Here is a 25,537-nt window from a genome sequence, read left to right on the forward strand (position 1 = left end):
AAAGACTGTTGTGTCAAGAAAGCCAGGAGAAAAGCGTTTTGAGAAGACCGAATAGAGAAAATAAAAGGTGGTGGTCAGTAGCGTTGAGTGTTGCTGAGAGGTCAAGGAAGATGAGGATTGAAGTACGACACTTGATTTAGCCACATGGAGGCTATTGGGTACTTTGGATTGGTGGAAATATAAGTTGCTCAGAAGTCAATTTAAGAGTGCATAAAATATCAAAGAAATTGAGACAAGTACACAAAGTTTTATAAAAGTCAAAAGGGAATAAATAACCAACTTAATCTGGGGAATTAGAGAGGGCTTCTTAAAAAAGGGACATTAATCCAGGTCTTGAAGAATGAGTAGCAGTTCACTGCACTGGAGGTTGAGGTGGAGGAGGGTGATTCCAGGAAGAAGGTTCAGCTTGTTTAAAGCCCCTGAACCATGAAAAGACATGGAAAGTATATGGAACAGTGAGAACATCCCTTTATTAGATTGGCTCCCAGGGTTAGGTATTATGTCATCTAATACACTACAGATAATAATGCAAAATCTCCTGGAATTTTTACTCAATATGATGTTAGTGTAATTTATCAAACGATCTCTAAATGGCAGACTGTTGGAAGCAGGTTTCTCACATTTGGAAAACAGACACAGGTATGTTTTCATACAGAAAGAGCAGTTCAGGCCACAGAGATTGTTTTGTATTAGGAGGTAGACCTGTTTGGGAGAGGAAGAGAGAGGTAGCCTCAGGCAACCAGGAAATACTGTGAGTACTTTATGTACCTGGGATAAGAGTGTAATGAATTTTGTTTACTTCAAAATTATTTTTCAGGTCAAATCTGGCAAAATGTATTCTCTTTAGAAAATAAGTCCTCACCAGTATAAATTTATAAATAAGGCCCAAATCCCAAATCTCTGGATTTGGCAGTTCTCAAATCAAGAAATTCTTTGGTTCACAGAGTCTGTGCCTCTTGCCCCTATAAGGAAGTTATAGCACTGATGTTAGTTTTGATTTCTCTCCCATTTATCTTTTGGCACAATGAAATATCAATAGCAATTATAAAATAAATAACATTTATATAAATGCAGCTTATGTTAATATTCATGATGAAAGAGCAGAAAGAATACAAATGCTTTAAAAGAATACTTATCTCCAATTCCAGTAGAACTTTAAGCTCTCTGATATGTTGGGAAGTGTCCCATGTTTTACTGGGACTTGTGAAGGGTTTGCCAATTCGCTTAATTTCCTTTTCTTCTGTAGTTTACACTAGGGTACTGAACCATCACTATCCCTAAATAGGAGATAAATATATATTCTTCGTAGGGTTGTGTGAATATCTGCATTTATATCCAAAAGTAATTGTATCAATACTCCCTCCTTATTATCTAGGGCATAGTATGACTTCAAATGTTTTATAATTAATTAATTAATTTAACAAATGTTTTCTGAGCACCTTCTCTGTTCCTGACATTGTGCTAAACACTAAATATACAAAGCTGGTCTCAAAGAGAGCTTGATAGGGTAAAGCAAACACATTACAGATGAAATGATAAAGTCAGATATAAGGCACACCAGGGGTTCCAGAAAGATCATATCAGTTCTTCCTGGGGAGATTTGGAAAGGCTGCAAAGGGGATGTAAAGTTTGAATTAAGTAGTACAAGAGGAGCAGAAATTGACCAGGCAAATGGTGTTGGAGAGTGGGATGCAGATAAAACATTCTAGACAGAAGGACTACAGCTATAAGGATATAAAGAAGAATACCTCTGGAACCAACAGCAATGGGATGAGGATATCATTTTCTAAAATTTGGATTTTGTCCTGTAATAGAATACTACTGAAGTATTCCAAGAACAGATCTATTTTAGAAGGATTCCCATGGCAGCAGTGTGAAGGGTGACAGGAGAGAACAGAAATGAGACACAATGAGGCTACTACAGTCTGAGCAAGAACAAAAACAGTGCAAAGGATAGAGGGATAGTGCCAATAGGATAGTAGGACAAGGCAAGAGAAGATGAACCTAAACCCTGCTGAAGCCAGGGAGCAGAAAGATGGTCAATATAGATAATAAATAATCAGGTCCAATCAGGAAGGTGGGGGCTGGTTGAAAAGGAAATCAAATGCTGTCCTTTCTCCCCTCCTCCTTCCAAAGCCCCCCCCACTCCTGCTCCAGCCTGTTGCTAAGGTAACCTGCTTCAGGAATTATTCCTCCCTGCAGGGAGTTATAAGAGTTGCTAATTGATACCTACTGGCTTGTACCTTACTTCCTGGATCACTCCAGATTTGGCCCTTTTCCCCTAGTCCATTTGCTTTTTGGTGTATTCCCTGCCGCCCCCGCCCCCTGCCAACTGGTCCCATACACAGGATGGGAAGAAGAGGGCAGGAGAACAGAGAGAATTTAAAATTTATTAGAGGGCAGGATATTCCTACTTCTTTGGATACCAGCTATGGCCCCTTTCTTCCTTCCAGGAAAAGTCTGTGTTACTATTTTTTAAATAAAACTTGCTTTCTATGCTTGTCTCAGCACTTTTTGGAGGTTCCCACTTCAACACCTGGGGAAACAGAACCTATCACTGGTAACTAGCAGTATCACTATCATGACTTGAACGTTAACTAGAATGGGCACAGGGATGAGAAGGAAAGAAGGGAATAAAAAATGACAAATATTACTGGAGTTTCTGATAATGCCATTGACCAATATTGAAATAGAAGAAGCTGAGGACATGGGGTGTGGGAATATGGTAGGAAGGGTGAATAGAGAAATAATTGACTGTGTTTTCAAGATTCTGAATTGGAGAGAAAAGATTCAAAATAAAGATGTCCATAAAGGTTTTGATTACATGACCTGGAGCCAAAGATGGAAGAAGTTGCAACAAGAACACATATGAAAAGAATTATTCACTTTGGATAAAAAAAAGAATATTTCTTCTTCTGAGATCTAAAAGAGCTAAAGTGAACATACAGATTCTTCTGAACTTATGATGGGTTACATCCAAATTGACAAACCCACTATAAATTGAAAATATTCTAAGTAAAAAATGCATTTAATATACCTACCCTACTGAACATCATAGTTTAGTAAACACAGTACTGGAGGGTGTCTGTTGTTTATCCCTGTGATTGTTTTGTCAACTTGGAGCTGTAGCTCTCTGCCACTGCTCACCATCATGAGAGAGTATCTTATATTGCTATCTCATGAAAAGATCAAAATTAAAAATTTGAAGTACAATTGATGTGTATATAATTTTAAAGTAAAAAATTATGAGTTGAGGACATCATAAGTTGAGTTCCACAAGACAAACCTTTAAATATGAGGACAGAGGTGTTCATGCTTGATGGCCTTAATTATCTTTATGAGTTTAGATTATTCTCTTAGAAAGGGAAAGAATTGGTGTTAGGTAGCTCTTATGAACTTCAGTGATGAATATGAGATACAGAATAGTCATATGGATAATGGGAAAGGGAGCTGAAAATAGACTTGCAAAAATAATGTTAACATTACTTAGGATCCAGATAGCTTTAAGATATATCACCTTCAAATTAAAATACTTGTGGTTGACATATTTACATTTTTGTTGTTCTTTTCATAAACATTTGAAAGTTTATAACAGTCTGCACACTTAAATGTCATATATATCATGTCATATATTCCTCACGGATGTGGAAATTGAAGCTCAGAGAAATAAAGTGATTTATCTATTTCACAAATTTAGTAAGTGGAAGTCATGAACCCAGTTCTGATTTCACTCAGTGCTCCTTATAAATTGCTTCTTCTGAAGAGAAGAGCTAAGGTAGAAAATTGTAGGTGAGGGCAGGGGTTGTGGCTCAGTGGCAGAGCACTTGCCTAGCATGTGTGAGGCACTGGGTTTGATCTAGGCAGCACATTAAAAATAAATAAATAAAATAAAGGTATTACAATCATCTACAACTAAAAAAAATTTAAAAAACCCAAATAAAACAAAGTAGAAAAGAGTATAACCATTTAAAAGAAAATTGTAGTAGATGAGGTCATCAGAACTTCTTGCAAGGCTTCTATGGGGGACTGACACTTTCTTGGGCTTTGCCTACTGGGACCTCAAACTAAATGCAGCCAAAGCTGAATTCATTGCTTTTCCTTTGTAACCAATTTTTCCTGTGACTTTCAATTTCTATTAATCATCATTTCTCAGTCATCAAAGATGGCCTACACAGTGTTCTTGTAATGAGTAAATGGAATAGCGCAGAGAGAGTGCCTAGTACAACACTTCATGTGTGTAAGTCATTCAGTAACTGACAGTTGTTATCATTCCTATTACCCCAAGAATCCCCTATCCCAGCCAAACTGGATCCTGTGGTAGGTTGAAAACTGGGTCCCAAAAGATGTCCATGTCCTAATCTTTGGAATGTGTGAATATTACCTTGTGTGGGAAGTGGAGAGGGAGTCTTTGCAGATGTGATTTAGGGTGTTGATATGGAGAGATTATTCTTATTTATCTAGGTGGGTCCTAAATGTAATCACATGTAATCCTACAAAAAGGAGGCAGGGAGATATTTGAACACAGATTGTAGAAGAAAATGTGACCACACAGGAATAGACTGGAGTAATATGGCCACAAGCTAAGGAATGCCAACAACTACTAAAAGCTGAAAGAGGCAAAGTTCCTCAGTTGCCTTAGCCACATTTCAGGTATTCAATACCCACATGTGATGAGTGTTATCTATCAGACATCACAGACATAGAACCTTTCATTATCACAGAAAGTTCTATTGGACAGAGCTGCTCCACATAGGCAATCTGGGTATAACATAAACAAATAGAAAAAGTACTAGGAACCATGGTGGTAGTAGGAATATAGGGATTAGGAATAATGTTGCCTCAAAATACAAACTTACTATTATAAAAATGTCAACTTTCTCAAGACTAATTTATCAAAATAACACAATCTTGGCCAAAATTCCAATAATATATCTGTTGGAACTTGTTAAGCTGATTCTAATAGTCATATGCAAAAGAAAATGTGTGGGTAAACATTAAAGACACTGAAAAACAAGAATAATGAAGGGGAGTCAGGTGCCCTTCCAGATATCAAAACATAAAGTTAGAGTGACTACAATAAGAACAGGTGGGTGTGGTGGCCCATGCCTGTAATCCCAGCTATTCAGGAGGCTGAGGCAGGAGGATCACAATTTTGAGGCCAGCAATGGTAACTTAACAAGACTCTGTTTCAAAATAAAATAAAAAAATAAAAGAGTTGGGGATATTGCTTATTGATAGAGCACCATGAGTTCAATCCACAGAACTGCAAACAAAACAATAACCAACCTATAAAATTTTTTAGAATAAAACACAGGGGAAAGTTTTATGACATTGGTTTTGGTAAGGATTTCTTGGAAAAACACAGGCAATAAAAGAAAAAACAGGTAAATTGGACTCGATCAAAATTAAAATTCTGTGGTTCAAAGGACACAAAATGGAATGGGAGAAAATACTTGTAAAATCACATATCTGACAGAGGATTAATACTCAAAATATATATTAAAAAAACTCTACAACTTAACAATGACAAAACAACCTGCTTTTAAAATAGGCAAATAATTTGAAGAGACATTTCTCTAAAGAAGATATACGGTTGGCCAATAAACACATAAAAACATGTTCAACATCACTAATCATTAGAGAAATGCAAACCAAAACCACAATGACATACCACTTTACACCTATCAGGATGGCTATTATTTAAAAAAAGAAAAGAACAAGTGTTAGATGATGTGGAGAAATTGGGACACTTGTGCATTGCTGCAGGTATGTAAAATATATAGCAGCCATGGAAAACAGTAGGGTAGTTACACACACACAAAAATAATAATACCTTATGATCTAATAATTCCACTTTGGGATATATTTCTAAAAGGACTAAAAGTAAAAACATGTAAAGACATTTGTACACCCAGGTTCACAGTATTATTTACAGTAGCCAAAAGGTGGAAGCAGCCCAGATGTCCATCATTAGATGAGCTGAAAAATGGATAAACAAAATATGGTTTATACATACGACAGAATATTATTTGGGCTTAAGAAGGATGGGGCTGGGGTTGTGGCTCAGTGGTAGAGGGCTTGCCTAGCAGGTGGAAGTGCTGGGTTTGATCCTCAGTACCACATAAAAATAAATAAATAAAATAAAGGTATAAAACAAAGTTTTTTAAAAAAGGAATAAAATTTTGATACATGCTTCAACATGGATGAATTGTAAGGAAGACTAAATGAAGTAAGGCAGTTACAAAAGGACAAATATTCTTTGATTTTTCCTTGTACGCGGCATCTAGAGTAGTCAAATTCTTTTTTTTTTTTTTTTTGTACCAGGGATTAAACTCAGGGTACTTGACCACTGAGCAACACTCCCAGCTTTATTTTGTATTTTTTATTTAGAGACAAGGTCTCACTGTGTGCTTTGCACCTTGCTTTTACTGAAGCTGGTTTTGAACTCACTATCTTCCTGCCTCAGCCTCCTGAACCACTGGGATTACAAGTATGAGCCCCCACGCCTGTCTTAGAGTAGTCAAATTCCTATAGACAAACATAAAAAGATAGTTGCCAGGAGAAGAGGGGAGAGAGAGATGAGGAGTTATTGTTTAATGGTTATGGAGTTTTAGTTTGGAAGGATACAAAGTTCTAGAGATGGATGATGGTGATGGTTGCATGACAATGTGAATGTACTTAATGCCATGAAATGATACAATTAAAAATGATCAAAATAGTAAATTCTATATTATGTATATTTATGATAGTAAAAAATAAAAGCAGCACATGATTATTTTAAAAAGATGAGACCACAAAGGAAAATATATTTCCTATATTTGAATAGGACAGTTTAGAGATAATTTCAAAATAATGTATCTTCTGATTATTAGAAATCAATTTATACACACATATACACACACACACATATAATAGTGTTATCCAATAGAAAAAGAATGTAATACATAGACACAATTATAAACCAAATATATAATTTTAGAGTTTGGCCATATTTTAAAAAGTGAAAAACAGATAAAATTAAATTTTAATTATATATGTATATATATATATATATAAGTACATATATATAAAAATATATAATTATATACTTAAATATATATAGATATATAATTATATAATTATACATGTATATATATTTAAGTATATAATTATATACATATAGTATATATTATATATATATTTAGAGAGAGGAGAGAGAGAGAGAGAGAGAGAGAGAGAGAGAGAGAGAGAGAGAGAGAGAAAGTGTGTGTGTGTGCATGTATGTGTGTGTATATCTATGAGGTACTGGTGATAAAACCCAGAGCCTTGCACAGATTAAACACTTATTCTACCACTGAGCTATACCTCCATCCCAATAATATTTTTATTTAATCAAAAAGATTATCATTCCAATGTGATCAATATAAAATTTATTGAGATATTTTGAATTTTTACTTTTTTTTCAGTATTGGGGATAGAATTCAGGCACTTTATCCCTGAGCTACATCCCCAGTCCCTCTTTTTCTTCTCTTCATTTTGAGACAGAGGCTAATCTAAATTGCCCAGGCTGCCCTTAAACTTTCCATCTTCCTGCCTCAGCCTCCTGAGTGGTTGTGATTATAGGCATGCACCATCATACCTGGCCTACATTCTTTTTTTGGTAGTACATGTACACATTCCAGTATATTTTTTTATACTTATAACACATCTTAATTCAAATTAGTCACATTTGAAGTCCACAATAGCCATATGTAGCTAGTGGTTGCCATATCACACACCTCACATTTTCTGTGTGTGCGTACACACACACATGCACATTTTAAATGTGAAATAAAAGGTACAGAATATCCTCACTAGTAATTTTTGAACCACTAAGATAATGTATTTGTGTGTAGCTTGCACTATTAAAGTTTAAATATGACATTCTAGGGCTCAATGGTAAAGTATGTGCTTAGCATGAACAAGGCCCTGTGTTCAACCTCAATATCAAAACAAAAAATAAAATATGACATCTTATATTAATTTATAAGTTCTGTTAAAGTTATTACTTTTATTACTTGATGTTTATAATCAATATGCTTATTACTTTCATCTCTTATTTTCCTTATTTCAATATGGTAAAAACGTTATTATAAAACTCTTGAAATGGACCAATAGAAAACCCCTTAAAATTCTTAAAATTAATTTGACTTAATTTTTTCAATCATAAAATATTCTAAAATAATATATGCTTTTTAAAAATTAAATTATTTTTTCTAATTAAATATTATATGATTTTAAATTGAAAAATGTAAGTTCTATACTTTTAAGTGCCTGAGTAATTAATTTTGAATTCCATGGTAGCTAAAGATGGACACATAAAGCACAGCAACATCCTCAAGAACATACTTAAGTAGTTATAAAAATGAAAAGTTTGTTTTGTGGCATGAATGGAAGAAATCCACAAGCAATGACATGATGGTGCTACTATATGTACTAAAATCAGAAGTTTTGCTGATTCTTCAAAAAAGAGAGGTACAGATTATAGATACAGAATTGGAAATGTGATATGCTGCTTCTCACAGACTAGCTATGTAGGTCATTTGCTTGTATATGAGGCTATACAAAGTGCACAGGTGTGGAAAGGAACACATAAAACTGTAAGTACAGAAATGACTACAGAGCTAGATCTTATACAATACCAAAGACCACTTTGTCTGCAATGATCTCTATTAGTGAGATATCCAAACCTTGGGTCATAGAGCTGCCTATTCTTGCTGGCAGAAAGAAGAGAGAGAAGATGACCTTTGGGAACCCTGGCATCCCCTGAAATGTTTGTCCACACAAGGAGGAGGCAGAATGCAAGACATGTTCACTAAGAATTTGGGTTTTCATTTTATGTTGGCATAAGCTCACCTGAAGAGAAGAAAAAGAAAACTTCTAAGAAGTAATTGGATATTCAGAGTGTGGATATATTTTATATAAGAGATAGATACCTAAACTGAATTTTCATGTCATTTATCCAGGAAACAATGAAACAATGAAATTAAGTTCCTAACACAAAATAATCATATCTTTCTTCCTGATACACTTTTATTTTTTTAGTACATTTGAACCCTTTCCTATAAATAACAGAATTTTCTGTCATCAGTTCAGTTCAAGTCTAGTTATTTAATTGCCTTCTTCCATTTTTGTTTTATTTACCTATTTCAATAGCTAATGCATTCACCTAGTATACAGTTCAAAAGGTTATGTAAGAGTACATAGCAAGAGTCTCCCTGCCATCCCAGAGTAACCCAATTCCCCTCCTAGAAGACAACTACAACTGCTAGTTTCTTGTATATCTGAAGAATGGAAGAGTAAAGAAGGAAGGTCAGGAAAGCAGAAGATTCAAGTTTCCATCAAGTGCCATAATGCTGATGGGAGCAGGGCAGGGTGGAAGCAAGATGACAAGAGTTGACAGTACAATGTTTCAAGATGGCAAGAGACACAGGCATATAAGCCACAAACTCTAACCAGGATCCAATACAGAAAAGAGGAAGTAAGGGCAATTAGTGTGCTATAGGAATATAGAAAGAAAAGAATGGAGGGAGGGACTTCATAAATTAGCCCAGGGCTGATTAAGCATGTCCGATGAGACTCCTGTTAGAATTTTTTCTAACATGTTTTTCCCCTGACTCATGAAAACCTGTGAGAAAGCCAGACTAGTGTGCTGAACCTCAGTCAGTAAGGAAGTCGTTTGGAACCAATATGGAGATGAAAAAACTAAAAACCTTGCATGCATATAAATAGCAAGAATAATAATTAAAGCCCCACTGCAGCTCATAATTGGTCTTAAGCTGTGAATTAGAGAAAAAACATGGACATTTTAAAAGCTTTATTATTCAGTTAAAGTCAGGGCTGCAAGACACTGTTAAACTCCAGGGGCACCAGTTCCATTTTGTTTGTTTTAGGTATCTAGAATTTTGCAGTGTACCATCAGCATAGCTATACAGGGAGACACTGCTTAGACAAACATCAGTTTTTTTGGGGGGGGGGCAGGGGTACTGGGGATTGAACTCAGAGGCACTTGACCACTGAGCCACATTTTGTATTTTATTTAGAGACAGGGTCTCAGTGAGTTGCTTAGTGCCTCACTTTTGCTGAGGCTGGCTTGGAACTTGCGATCCTCCTGCCTCAGCCTCCCAAGCTGCTAGGATTACAGGTGTGTGCCACTGCGCCTGGCTAAACATTAGTTTTTTTTTTAAACATTTATTTATTTGATTATATGGGGTACTGAGAATCGAACCCAGTGCCTCACACATGCTAGGCAAGTGCTTTCCCACTGGGCCATAACCCCAGCCCTAAATATTAGTTTTTGACTAACACTTTCTAAATTTCCCCATCACTAAATTTTTTATTTGGGACACCAGGCATTCCTTTTGGTTAATATTTCCTATGACAAGAAAAAATAAATGCTTGAAATGTTATGTATATGTTTTTTTAAAAACTTAAATTGTTGAGTATACACTGCAGTATAACTATGCTACAGAACATAGCTAGATTATATACCTAAAGTATGACATACTATACATATTTTCCAGTCTATAAAGATTTTCCATGATGTAGTAGGGCTGCTCAGTTTCAAATTAAACACTATTTAGAAATGTAGGCCCATTTCAAATCTAGTTGGGCTGGAGAGCAGAGCGGAACAGTATTGTTGCAGGGTATATGACACATTTTACTTTGAGGTTTTTAGAATTTAGTGATTAATAATTGAAAGTTTCTGCTTTGTTTCAGAAGAAGAGTTTTTCTGATTCTGCCCAGTATCTCTCATTTCACTATCAGTATCTAATTCAGCAAAGTATAGGCATCTACCAACTTAACAACACAAATAGTTCATATCAACTTATTTAAAAATGGAATGTAAAACTGATCTTTATGAGTTTTAAAGTTTTGTCACTATAGTTCATAATTCTTGATTCTAATAATCCTGATTAGGTAGTGTCTAACCAACTAAAATAAAGAAATATTTGTCATCTTTAGCTATGAATACGTTTTGTTCTCTGTGCCTTGTGTTAACTGCAAAGTCTTTTGTGTTAACAGTCTTTTGAAGTGTTTTTGTTTTGTTTTTGACTTGAGCTAATTCCTGATAATTTTTATAATTTACTCATATTTTCCACTTTTGTGGAAATAGTTACCCCAGGGGTTTCCACTTAGGGAATTAAGAGTTAATTGAGAGGGTTCTTTTTTGGGTGGGATATAGTAGATGAGGCCATATTTTATTAGTGCCTCTCTTTTTCTTGTGTTAGTCTAGGGAGTGTTTCCATACACATAAGACTTAAATCTAACAGGTTCTCATAAAATATTACATATGTAAAATAGGATTATGTGTTTGAGAATGTTTGGCACAAAATTTGGTACTTGTTAGTCATTCAATACAAATTGCTTGTATCTAGCTGAACATTACCTGATTTTAGTGAACATGGGATTGCTATAAAATGAAATGTACCCTGAGTTGTCGTGGAAACTTAAAAAAAACAAACTTATTTTGGGATATAAGAAATGTAAGGAATCTCTGAGTGATAAATAAAATAGCATATCCAATAACAAAGTCTTTCACTTCAAATTTCAGCTACAAACTTCTATTTTGCCATAAATGCAACAGTGAAAAGTAAACTACATATGCTTGAACATGCTGATCTTGTAATGAAGAAAATTGTAAGAATAGAAGCTAGAGACACTGAAGATTGAAATGCATACAAACTGAGACATCTTCTCAAATCCCACCCAAGAAGCTATGAATAAACGTGCAGAAGTATTTGTCTGGATTTTTTCATGGTATAATGCATTAAACTAAGAACTAGGGGGCTGGGTTCCATCACTGACTTGCAAGTTTCCATCACAGCGGGAAAAAAAAAAAAAAAAGGGAAGGGGATCATATTAGCCCTGTACCAAACAGGGATGCTTTGAGGATTAATGACATAATGTCTGTAAAGAAGCTGGAGTTCCTTGGAAAAAAGACACTACATAAATATAAAGTTATAATATTTAGGCTTAGTCCACAATGTGAGACCTGGTTTCTTTGGCTCATGAGGTCATTAACAGTTTTGTAAAATGTGCTCAAACACCCACAGAGGAGCTTTGTTAGCTTCCTTCTAAGTGAACTGTACAGCTAATCTGACCCACCTGGTTGGAGAAGCCACAGAGACTGTTTTTCCTCTTCATGGTCTCCAAGAGGATACAGATGGGGAGGGATGACTCCCTAAAGGAGCAAGACACAACCAAGAGAGTACTTTTATAGCATTTAGGACTCCTGGGAATTCACTGGGAGTTTGGGTATGTTCTTGGCTTAGAATTAAAAAATCATTCCATATCATATCTTGATTTAGAAGAAAGGCCAAATTTGTAATTTAGAAAGGAAAATATGGAGTAAAAGTAAGAATGAGAAAGCTACTTATTGAAAGGGTTAGTTTATATCTTGAAAGGCTTGGAGGCAAACTCAGGTACAGTATTTTTGTCCTGGGAAAGCTGTAGTTTCCAGGAGTTTAGACTCTTTGATGGAAATATCTTTATTCCTTATTAGCACTTCTCTGTGAAAAGGTCATCAAGGACCATCTTGCAGAGGTTTCAATTCAAATGTTTCAAGGAGCAATCAATTCAGTGTAAACACTGCCTTGAAAAATCCTGTGGTATAACTGAATGACAGTAATGTTATTGTGACTAAATGTTTGCATTTCTCAGTTTTAAAAGATAAATTTTTATTCAAAAGCATCATGCATCAGAAATCATCTTCTTCAAAATGTGCAAGATACTGTCATGTATAACTAAAAGGAACAAAAAATTTTTAACAATGCAAGATTCATGAATATATTAATCATTACTATTCAATACTGATTCTGAGATTATGTTCATAATACCAAAACATTTGAACAAAAGATGAAAAATGTGAAGAAAATTTTCTCTTTCTTTCTTTGGTTTCTACATTGATTTGTTTGTTTTAACAGAAATCCTTGTCCATCAATTGCCATGGTATTCCCACACTGATTGATACTCTACTTTTTTAAGAGAAAGAGAACAGAAATACAATAGCCTTCTTAACATATTGTTATATCAACACTAACTAGAAAGCACATTCTAAATAAAATGTTGAACACAGTTCTTATTCTTCCCACCCCTTGATGACCAGCTCATTCCTAAAGCCAATGTTAGGTATGACAGCCAGTTAGGCATCTGCATAGATAGATAGCAGAGTGTGAGAAGGATGAGAAACATACACATGGAAAATAGGGTTGAGGTGAGGAGGCAGAGCCTGAATGAAATAAAGAAGGCATCACATGTGTGAGTGATCCACAATTGGGTGTCAGAGCCTGAAGAGGGCATCTACATGAGGAGAAGAAAGGCCCAGGGCAAATGTCAAAGCTCAAGCAGGGTGAGGAGGCAATCTGTTTGGGGAATCAGAGTCCCAGAAGGATGAGATGGCAATCTATATGTGGGACATATGTGGTGAGAATGGGAGTTTGTTTATATTTCAGGGAGCTGATCAAATAAATAAGTTAAGGATGACAGGAGACAGGTTTCTTACTAATGAAGAAATTACAAATATAGAAGTTGAGAAAACTAGAATGACCTTTATAGTACTGGATTGGAATTGTCAGTATAGGTGTAACCTCTTGGACCTCCACGCAGACACACAAATATAGGCGTATGTGTGTGTATGTATGCATGTACACACAGCTATAGATATTCCCTTGTTTTTTTCACTGAGAAAGCCCACATCTTGGCTACTAAAAGGAAAGGTTACAAACCAGGGGTCTTTTAAAAAAAATATTTTTAGAATTTGGTCTTTTTAGATATCCTGACAGTAGAGTGTATTTTGACATACTGTACCTACATGGAGTGTAACTTATTCTAATTAGGATCCCATTCTTGGGGATAAATAATATGGAATTTCACTGGTCATACAATCATATATGCACATTCACTCTACTATCTTTTCCATTCCCATCTCCCATCCTTCCCTTCATTCCTTTATCTACTCCAATGAGCTCCTATTTCCCCCCGCCCCCCTATTGTGCATTAGCATCCACATATCAGAGAGAACATTCTGCCTTTGGTTTTTTGGGATTGGCTATTTCCACTTAGCATGATCGTCTCCAATTGTATCCATTTACTGGAAAATGCCATAATTTCACTCTTCTTTATGGCTGAATAATATTCCATTGTGTATATGTACCACATTTTCTTTTATCCTTTTATAAATGAAGGACACCTAGGTTGGTTGTACAGCTTAACTATTATGAATTGAGCTGTTATGAACATTGATATGGCCACATCACTATACTATGCTGAATTTTAGTTCTTTGGGTATAAACCAAGGAGTGGGATAACTGGGTCAATTGATGGTTCCATTCCAAGTTTTCTAAGGAATATTCATACTGTTTTCCATAGTGATTGCACCAATTTGTAGTCCCACCTGCAATGTATGAGTGTACCTTTTCCCCACAGCTTCACCAACATTTATTGTACTTGTATTTTTAATAATTACTATCCTGACTGGAGGGAGATGGAATGTCAGTTTTTAATTTGCATTTCTCTAGTTGCTAGCAATGTTGAAAATTTTTTCATATATTTGTTTATCATTCATATTTTTTTTCTGTGAAGTGCCTGTTCAGCTCCTTTGTGCATTTACTGATAGGTTTTTTTTTGGTATAATGTTTTCTTTGTATATCCTGGAAATTAATGGTCTAAATGAAGGACAGGGGGCAAAGATTTTCTTCCATTCTGTAGGCTCTTAAGAGAAATGGCTGATTCCAGAGCTGGAATAGGGAAAGTATAAGAAGACTCTGCATGCCAGAATGTAAGGAAATGCTTAAAGAATTAGGGGGATCATATTAAAGAATGGAAGCCTTCTTGAGAGGGCTCCTACTGGCAAAATATTAGAGAATGTGATCATCAAAATAAATAATGATGGTAATAGATATAATAAGGACTCATGAAGAGTTCATACTGATATAAATTAATAAATGGAAATATTTGATGAGGATCAGGATCATTTATATAGTTTCAAAGTATTTCCCTATAAACTATTATTTGCAAAGGGGAAGAAAAGAGTAACTTTATAGTAAAGCCTGATAGACATCTTAACCAATAAACAAATAAACACTATCATTAATGGGACAAATAAAAATCATATGCCACTTGAAGGAAGTAATGATTACTCAGCACCATTTCTATGGTGAATACTCTGAAATCTAATCCCAAGGAAAATTCAAGCAAACACAACCCTAAGAAAACTGTACAAAATGAGCCCATTCTATAAAAAAATGTCAAGGTCATGAAAATCAGGGAAGGAATGACGACGACCTGTTTCAAGCTATAGGAGGCTGAAGAAATTTAACATCTAAAATACTTGGTTCTGACCTGAATACTTTTGCTATAACAGACATTTTGGGGACAAATGGTTGGAGATCAGGTATGGCCTTAAAGACCATAGAAAAAGAAGGAGCATGAACATATTCACATCTTTAAAGATGACTCTGGATGCTTTGTGTCAAATAACACTATGCAAGGTCAGTAAGACCACTGAAAGGTACTGTTTGCTTGAATTAACAGTGAGATAATATGGTCACATTTGAATTATATTTTGAAGGGAATGTTCGATGGACTTGCTTTGAACTGAATGTGGGTTATGAGGAAGAACCAATGATGGTTCCTAGGTGTTTTGGTTAGAGCAACTGGATAAATGATGGCATCACTAACTGAGATGGGTAAGACCAAGGAAGTGAGTAATGACAGAAAAATAAAAAGAACTGTGGATTGGATAGTGCAGTGGATGAAAGCCTGGGTAAAGTGGGCTAAAGAGAGTAGAACACAGGGAAGTGGAAACAAGAAGCATAGTCAATTCTCTTGCAAGATGTGTATAATTTAGGTCTATGATAAGACAGGCATTATGGACAAAAGAAATTGCATTTTTTAAGCTATGGGTGCAGAAAAGAACTTGACTTGTTCTTGTGACACTGCAAAAGCCAACTTAACTGAAGGAAAGGGAATGTGTTGAGTAATAATGAGAAATAAGACAAGTAAGGTGGAGCCAGATTATGAGCAGCCCGAAAACCAAACAGAGGTGTTTAGACTTGATATAGTAGGAAACAGGAGTAATGAAATATTTTTGATTAGATAAGTTATATTTAAAACAGATTAGATGGCAGTGGTATGCAGGGTTGAGGAGGCTGTGGGAGAGCCTGAAGTGATAGCATCAGATCAAATGAAAGAGGATGAAAGTCTGTCAGTAAGAAAACACTGGAAAGGAAAGGCTTGGGGGAATTCTGATACCTGACTAAATAAGGAGAATGATTTCAAGATTCTGAACTTAAGACATTGAGATAAAGGTGACACTGAGAAACAGGAAAACTGGATAGGGAAACTTATTCTGGGTGTGGAAGGGGAAGAACAGTGGTGAACAAAATGATGTGCACATTTGGCATGATAGTGAGACATCAAAGAGGATATGCCCAACAGAAGGCTAAAAAGATAGATTTGAAACTTTTGTGCATGGGTAGGTTCAAGATAAGACATTTGGACATTGGCAGTATATGTATGTGATATTTGAAGCCCTAAAATGAATAGGTGTTCCAAAAGAAAGTGTATAGAACTGAAAGACTATGTGGTTAAACATCTTGGAGATGCTGTAAGAAGACCACAATTTGAGGTTGGAGGAAGAATAAAAGTGGAAGAGAGAAATAGATGATGGTCAAACAGATGGAAAGAAAATGAGAAGAGTATAAATATCACAGAAACGAGGGAATATTTTTAAAAGAGTATAGTTAACATCATAAATTAGATCTAGAAGCCAGGTGCAGTGGCACATACCTATAATCTCAGCTACTATGGAGGCAGAGGTGGGAAGATCCTATGTTTGAAAACAGCCTGGGCAATTTAGTGAGAACCTATATCAAAATAAAATAAGCACTGAGGATGTAGCTCAGTGAGCATTTGCCTAACAGATGTGAGCCTCTGGGTTCAACCCCAGTACCACACACACACACAAAATTTCTAAATAAAAAACTGGAATAGATCAAGAATCAATCAGGAGCAAAGACTATGAGATCTCGTGACCTCTCCATTCTGGGAATTGAACCCAGAGGCACTCTACCTCTAAGCAACATACTCAGTCCTTTTTTTTTTTTTTTTAAAGAGAGAGTGAGAGAGGAGAGGAGAGGAGAGAGAGAGAGAGAGAGAGAGAGAGAGAGAGAGAGAGAGAGAGAGAGAGAGAGAGAATTTTTAAAATTTATTTTTTAGTTCTCAGCGGACACAACATCTTTGTTGGTATGTGGTGCTGAGGATAGAACCCGCGCCGCACGCATGCCAGGCGAGCGCGCTACCGCTTGAGCCACATACCCAGCCCCCAGTCCCCGAGTCCTTTTTATTTTTATATTTTGAGGCAGGGTCTCACTAAATTGCTGAGGCTGGCTTAGAATTTGCTGTCTTTAGTCCTTCCTCAGTCTCTCAAGTTGCTGGGATTAACAATGTGTGCTGCGATATGCAGCTAGGAGATCTTTTTGATAGAAATCATTATTTATTTTGAAGACAGTAGTTACGAAGTTGAAGTTGAAGAAAGAAGCTAGCTCTGCAAGTTAAAGAACAGGTGGGAGCAGTACAGTAAAGGGAAAGCATCTTGTGAGAAACTGGGAAAGAATGAAAAAGGACAATAACTATAAGTAATAATTAGGAACACTTGAAGGTTTCTATCTAATGCTTAGACCAATTTCATCTCTCCAAGAATTTCAAAATCTAACTTTTGAACAAAGTCAGTATTGTGACACAAAGCATCCAAAAACAAGTGGAGGGGCACTGGGGTATCTGTGGGAGGCGGGTGGGCAGCAGCAAGACCCGTGGGGGTGAAGGCACCCTCCTGAGCACCTTTCAGTGTGCCTGTCCTTTATAAAGAAAGCCTCATGGGAGCCTTCCTTTATAAAGAAAGCCTCATGGTGTAACATCTGTTTGCCCACTCAAAGGAAGGATGAAAGCTCTACATAGGAACATGATGTGAATGGATGAGACCTGCCATTATGCAAGTATTACATCATTCTGAATAGATACTAAAAACAGCTTTCGTCCCTAAGAACCCAGTCCTCGTGTCACAGTATGAGAAATTAGATGCTAGAGAACAGCAATTAATAAATGAAGCCCTCCAGCCAACCAGATCTCTGTGGCACGATCTATTACTTTGCATTTATACTTTGCATTCACAATCAGATTGGATCACTTCCTATCCTGAGGCTCCCCAAGACTTTGAACAGCTAATCCCTGCAGAAATATACCCTCTCCAGAGAAGCACAATGTTTATATGCTATCCATTGGATCTCTAGGAAACACCAGAGTTTTCAGTGAAGAATATATTAAATGGCTCAAGGGTTACTATGAAGCATTTTTCTATGGCTTGTCTGTAGTACTCCTAGAACAGGTTTCTGTTACTGCAACATGGTGTTCTTTTAAATGCTTACATGGGCAATTTACAAATTAATGCAGGACATATCCTGAAGTTCTTAAAAAAGAAGAAATCTGAAGATGCCTTCTGTGTTGTGGGAATAACAATGATTGATCTTTATAAAAGAGATTCCTGGAATTTTGCTTTGGACAGGCTTCTTTGACAGATAGTGTGGGCATATTCAGCTTTGCTAGAAATGGCAGTGAATTCTATAGCTCACACTATGAAGGCACAGTGAAGAAGCTCCAGAAAAAATCTTCCAGTGACTATTCCATTTTTGATAACTACTTTATTCCTGAAATCACTAGTGTTTTGCTGCTGTGATCCATGAGATTGAACACATATTTGGACTGTGACAATGCCAGTGGCTCACATGCAAGGCTCCAGTCACTTGGAAGAAGCTGTCATCTTCTAAACCTTTGCCCTTTCTGTTTACACAAGTTGCAGTGTGCCATTGGCTTCAATATTGCAGAAAGATACAAAGCACTGGTAAGGTGGATTGAATATGTATCTGCTGATACACCAAGAGCAACTCTGAAACAGAGTTGTGAAAATAATGTGTATTTACCGAAACTTGTGGAAACTTTTAAGGAATGGAAAGAGTGAATAATTAAATGCCTTTCTGTTCTCAAAAAAATAAGTATCTTCAGATAGGAATAATTAAAATAAATATTTGTGCATTATTAAAAAAAGTGGAGGAATTTAATCTTTCTGTGTGTCCTTATAAACGAATACAAAAGTATCTAGGTGATTTTCATATTATCTTTTACCAGTCCTTTTTTCCCCCTAAATTAAGCCTAGGCCTAGAATGTTCTGGTAAACTCAAAAAATTCTGTATAAGTGAGAATTTTTTTAAAAATGCAATTTTTTTGATAATGTAATTTATTACATTCAGTGGCACAGCTGAGATGTTTATTTTCAACTGTCTCTTCTAGAGACCATTTGGACTTAGATTCTTTAAATATATTTGCAGTATTTTTACTTATTATAGAATATTTTTCATGCTAAAATTCTCAAGCAATCTTTACCAATTCTCAGAAATCCCGCCTGATACAAGTAGGATTAATTTTATTTGTCAGACCAAAATGCTTAAGGAAAAAATGCATTATTTGTCTTATAAACTATCTCTTAAAATATTTGTTTTTAGAAATAAATTTGCTAGCTTTGGATAAAGACGGTAAATTGATAGCAAAAATATGGCACATTTATTTAGTTTCTTCCCCAAACCTCACTAGAATGATAGTGAAGAGATTTCTTTAAGAGGCAGACATCCAAATAGACAGAAAGAATGAGAGGATAACAGCAATGAAATTTTGAAAGCTAGAAAGCAGATGGAAGAGACACACCTAAGGTAACAGACCTAAGAAACCTAAACCAGCAGTGCAAAAAACTGAGGACCAACCAAATAAATGTCCATCAGTCTAAGGAATTCCCAGCAGCATGATCCTTAGAAGATGGGGTGAGCAAGGTGGGCAGAGAGGCTAAAATAAGAAAATTCAGATGAAAAACATTTATGAAGCTTCTGCAGTCCTCAGACCCCCTACCCAATTTTGTAGAAGTAAGTAGTTGCCCCTCTTTTATAACTAGAGAACATGATATAAAGTCTTTGAAAAGTAGAATACAAAGAATAGTTAAGTCAGAGTGTTATGGTACTGGAACTAGGGAGTTAAGTGAAAGCATGCATTCTGAACATTCTTAATGCGAGACCCTTGGCATCTATCTCTGTTTGACTCCCTAAACACTGATGGCCAGCCAAGTTTCTGAGGAAACTGACTAAGAAGAAACACTTAAAAAGACAGATATTGGGAATTCCCCCAAAGATTTGGATAAGTCATTCTGTAGTGAAATCCATAATAAGCATGCCTCATCCTTAAGCGCAGACATTTACAGTCTCCCCCCATTAAATGTGAGCAGACTCTCAAGCACTAGCAACCCTCTGAGAACCTTTAAGGAAAGCAAGGAAGAGGGGAGAGGGAAAGGAGGAAACAGAGTAAACACTGGAAATAAACACAGACATACAGAGATTTAAAAAATCTATATACAGATAATTAATATCCTTAAGAGACAATTTTATAACCATACACAAGAACAAAATACCATAAAAATTGATATTCAGAGAACAACAATAACAAAATGCTCTTGGGAATGAAAATGCAATAGTCCAAATGAAAATTAAAAGAGAAAGACCAAATTGAGCAGTTCTTCCTAAGACAGGGCTAAAGCAAAAAACACAGAAAATTTGAAAAGATTTTTAAAAAATAGAGTACCTGTATAATAGGTCCAATACCTAAAAATTAGGAGACCTTGAAATACATGACAGAGAAATTTGATGGGATACAATTTTCATCAAGAAAATAATTTGAAGAAAATTTCCCATAACTGAAGAAGTACCTGAGTTACCAGATTGAAAGGGAGCACTGAATACTTAGCAGAAATAATGGATGAAAACATATCTACATCAAGGCACATGTTATGAAATTTCAGAACTCTGAGGAAAAAGATTCCAGACAAGAAAAATCAGAAAACACACAGAATTATAATGGCTTGGAAATTCTCAAAAACAATACTGGAAGCTAGAAAAAAAGAGGATAATGCCTCAAAAACTGTAATAAAATATAGTTGATTTTAAAAATTTCTAGCCAAATTATCAGTCAAGTATAAGAGTAAAATAATGGTATTTTTAGGGCATGTAAGATCTCAAAAACTTACCTCCCATTCAATCTTCACTAAGGAAATTACCAGAGAAGGTGCTCCACTGAAATGAGAGAATAAACCAAGAACAGGAAATAAGATATCTAACACTGGAGGGGGCAAAGAATTCCCTGGAAGTTGATGAAGGGAGATTCTAGGATGACAATCCAGCACCATCCAGACTTGATCAAAGGTGAAAAGATTCCAGAGAGATTTCTCAGTAAGGATGAAATTGCTGTCTCTGAATATCTAAGGAAGATTTAGACTAACTTTGTTTTTAAAATTTTCTGTGATGATAGAAATGTTTTACATCTGTACTGTCCAGTAGAACCTAGTGGAGCACTTTAACATGGAACTAATGACCAAAGGAACTTATTCTTTTAATTAAAATTAATTTAAGTTTTATTAACCAAATGTGGTTAGTTGCTATCATTTTGAACAGTGCAGATTTAGATAATCAGTAGGTTTGGAATTGAATTAGGAAGAAGTAAAGAGAAAACTAAACAAATGAAAATCAGTATTAATTGGAGGGAAGACAAGACAAAAACTTGTTCAAGAAAGAAAAAAGCAATCATGGCTTACTATATGACTCAGTTCAGTATAAATTATATAGTTAGGGCTGGGGGTGTAGCTCAGCAAGCTAGAGGTCTTGTGTTTAATCACCAGCTCCTTTCAAAAGAGAATTATATTGTTATACAAATATAAGTACCAGTTATAGATATAACCAAAATTTTATTATATGTGGCGAGATAATTATTAGGTGTTATTTTTGTTTTTTCCTTTAAAAAGTACAAATATTTTAAAATATTTTCTCTAGAACAATAATTTTTTTCTTCATTTTATTGTTGTATCAAAATTTACTGAAATAATTCTTCACAGGAGAACATTTAGGCTACTTCCAATATCGACCAATTATTAATAGGACATTAAAGATTAACACTGGATCACTGCTTTTTAAAATTCAACTGTAATGAGGCAAAATTTATTTACAATAAAATACATCTATTTTAGGTGTTTATTTCTGTCTATTGTACATATCCTTGTAACCACTATTACAATGAAGATGTAAAACACTTTACCATCCTAAAAAGTTCCTTTCAACCTCTTTGCACTACATCTCTACCCACCAGCCAAACACTTGATTTATTTCCTCTCATTACGGCTTGCTTCTTCTAGAATTTCATGTAAATGAAATTATACAAAATTCACTCTTTTGTGTTTGACTTTTCTAACTTTAAAAAATTCATTCACATACTTGCATGTAATCAGTTGTTCTTTTCCATTGCTAATGATAATTCATTTCCCAAAGATATTACAATTTGCTGATCCTCTGACATACCAATGGACATCCTAGGAGCTTCTAGTTGGGATCTGTTATGAATAAAGCTGTTATGAACATTCACATATATAGGTCTTTCTGAGATTGTATATTTTCATAAATACTTAGAAATGAACATTGCTGCATCATATAGTCAGTACTGCTTAATGTTATAGGATATTGATAAAATAGTATCAATATCCTATAACATTAAGCAAAGTAGGTGTGCCACTTTACACACCCACTGGCAATATATGATAATTCTAAAAGCTTTACAACCTTGACAATACTTGATAATGCCAACATTTTTAAGTTTCATTATTCTAGCAGACAGGTGCTAATATTCTATTTTGATTTGAATTTACATTTCTCTGATGACTAATGAAGTTAAGCATCTTTTTCATCTGTTCATTTGATCTCTGATAAATATTTCTGTGAGGTATCTCTCAAATTCTTGGACATATTTATAACTCAAATATCCTTTACATAGTCTGACTCCAAGTTATTTTTATTTTTTATTTTATTTTGTGATATTGGGCATTGAACCCATGGCCTCATACATACTAAGAAAGTGCTCTACCACTGAGCTATATTCCCACCCCTGACTATAAGTTCTTTATTGGATATATGTATTCAGAATATTTTCTCCAAGTCTTTGGCTTGCCTTTTCATTGTTTTAAAAAATTATGGTGCATTATAATTATACATTATAGTGAGATACACTGTGGTATATTTTCACATGCACATAATATAATTTAGCCAATTTCTTTTCTTAGTATCTTCCCTTTCCCTTCCTTTTTCCCTCTCCCTGGATCCTTATCCTTTACTGGTCTCACTTATATTTCAAGAGATCCTTTCCCCTACTTTTTTTTTTCTATCTAGCTTTCACATGAGAGAAACTGAGACTGTTGACATTTTGAGTTGGGCTTATTTCACTCAATGTGATGTTCTTCAATTTCATCCATTTCCCTGCAAATGATATAATTTTGTTCTTCTTTATGGCTTCGTAAAACTCCATTGTGTATATATATCACATTTTGTTTATCCATTCATCTGTTGACAACACTTAAGCTGGTTCCATAATGTGGCTGTTGTGAATTGTGCTTCTATGAACAAGGCCTAGTGATACAATGCAAGTTATCGCTATAGTATGCTGACTTTAATTCTTTTGGATAAGTACCAAGGAGTGGTATTTCTGTGTCATATGGTGGTTCCATTCCTAGTCTTTTGGGGAGACTCCATATTGATTTCCATAGTACTTCTACTAACTTGACAATACCACCAACGGTGTAAGTATTCCTATTTCCCTAAATCCTTGCCAGTATTTATTTTTATTTTTATCCTTGATGATTGCCATTCTAACTGGAGTGAGATTAAAATCTCAGTATAGTTTTGATTTGCATTTCCTTGATTATTAAAGATGTAAACACTTTTATACTTTTTGGGCATTTGTATTTCTTCTTTTGAGAAATGTATGCTTAGTTTATTTGCCTCTTTATTTATTGGGCTATTTGTTTTTTTGGTTTTAAGTTTTTTGAGTTCTTTATATATTCTGAATTTTAATCCTCTGTCAGAAGAGTAGCTGGCAAAGATTTTCTTCCATTCTGTAGGTTCTCTTCACACTCTTTGTTCTTTGCATGAAGCAGCTTTTAATTTGATGCCATCCCATTTTTTTAATTCTTGTTATTACTTCCTGAACTTTAGGAGTCCTATTGAGGAAGCTATTGCCTGTGCCACTCAGTTGGAGTGTTGAACCTGTTTTCTTCTAGCAGTTGCAAAGTTTCTGGTATAATTCCTAGGTTTTTGATCCATTTTGAGTTGACTTTTGTGCAAGGTAAGAGATTGGGCTCTAATTTTTTTTTTCTGTAGGTATAGACATGATCCTGTAATTTTTCCCCATCATTCTTTTAATACAGGGAATTATATTGCTTGATTTTCAAATCTAAAACCAATCATGCATTCCTGAGATTAACTACATTATTCATGATGTATTATCTATTCCTTATATTGCCGAACTCACTAATATTTTGTTATTTGCATATATAGGTATGAGAGATATTGGTTGGTCCAAAGTTTCCTTTGTTTGGAATGCCTTGGTCGGTTTTAGCATCAGCATAATGTTGGCCTCCTAAAATGAGTTCTGCAATCTTTTTCTCTATATTCTTAAGGACTTTTAAGGTTACATTATATCTCTTTATATTATTTGACAGAATTCATCATTTTGTAAAACTTACAGGCACTATATTTTAAACTCCCATTCAATTTCTGGGATTTCATTTACATATTTGTTGTCCCACCTTTCACTGAGGGGTGATTTTTTTTTTCTTTTGTCTTCTCAATATGTTTCAATTTGGATAGTTTCCATTGCTCCATCTTCAAAGTCACTGAGTTATTGTGGCCTCTAATATGCTGATAAATTCATGCAGTGATATTTTAAAATTTCAAATATGGGGGCTGGGGTTGTATCTCAGCGGTAGAGTGCTTACCTTGCACATGTGAGATACTGGGTTTGATCCTCAGTACCACATAAAAATAAAGATATTGTGTCCATCTACAACTGAAAAATATTTTTGAAAATTTCAGATACCGCATTTTTAAGATTTGGGGTTTATGTGCACCCCTTTTAACACTTAATTTTTATCTATTAATTATCTATTTTTATCTATTCATGTTTTTCTTTAAATCTTTGAGGATATTTGTAAAAACCTTTTCCATTTATTTTATTGAGCTATAATTTGCACACAATAAAATTACACTGTTACTAAGTCAATTCTGTGAATTTTGATAAACATATACACAAGAAAAATGTATACCAGTTCCCAAATACCCTATGCCCTTTGTAGTTAATCCTCATACCTAACTGGACAACTACTTATCTATTTTCTGTCCCTATATTTTACCTTAAAAAAACTGTATAAGATATCAACATTTCACATGTTCATATGAGAAGCTCCACAATCTGGTTTTTAGCAAAACTGGTCAAAACTATTTTAAAAAATTGGTCCTAAAGGCATCAATCAAATGAAGACACCTTTATTCAAGAATATCTACTTAAACTTGCTAAGAACATTGAAAGTTGATGGCATCTGAACAACCATCTC

General features: G+C 35.0%; 1 protein-coding gene and 1 pseudogene across 1 annotated transcript in view; one reads left to right on the top strand and one right to left on the bottom strand.

The window, feature by feature from the left end:
• Hormad2 (HORMA domain containing 2) overlaps positions 1-25,537 on the bottom strand; it is a 74,716-nt gene that overhangs the window by 5,908 nt on the left and 43,271 nt on the right. The gene's annotated exons all lie outside the window — the stretch shown is intronic.
• On the top strand, positions 18,009-19,081 carry LOC101977078 (archaemetzincin-2 pseudogene; annotated as a pseudogene).

The sequence above is a fragment of the Ictidomys tridecemlineatus genome, chromosome 2 (assembly GCF_052094955.1).
Source record: "Ictidomys tridecemlineatus isolate mIctTri1 chromosome 2, mIctTri1.hap1, whole genome shotgun sequence".
Taxonomy (NCBI): domain Eukaryota; kingdom Metazoa; phylum Chordata; class Mammalia; order Rodentia; family Sciuridae; genus Ictidomys; species Ictidomys tridecemlineatus.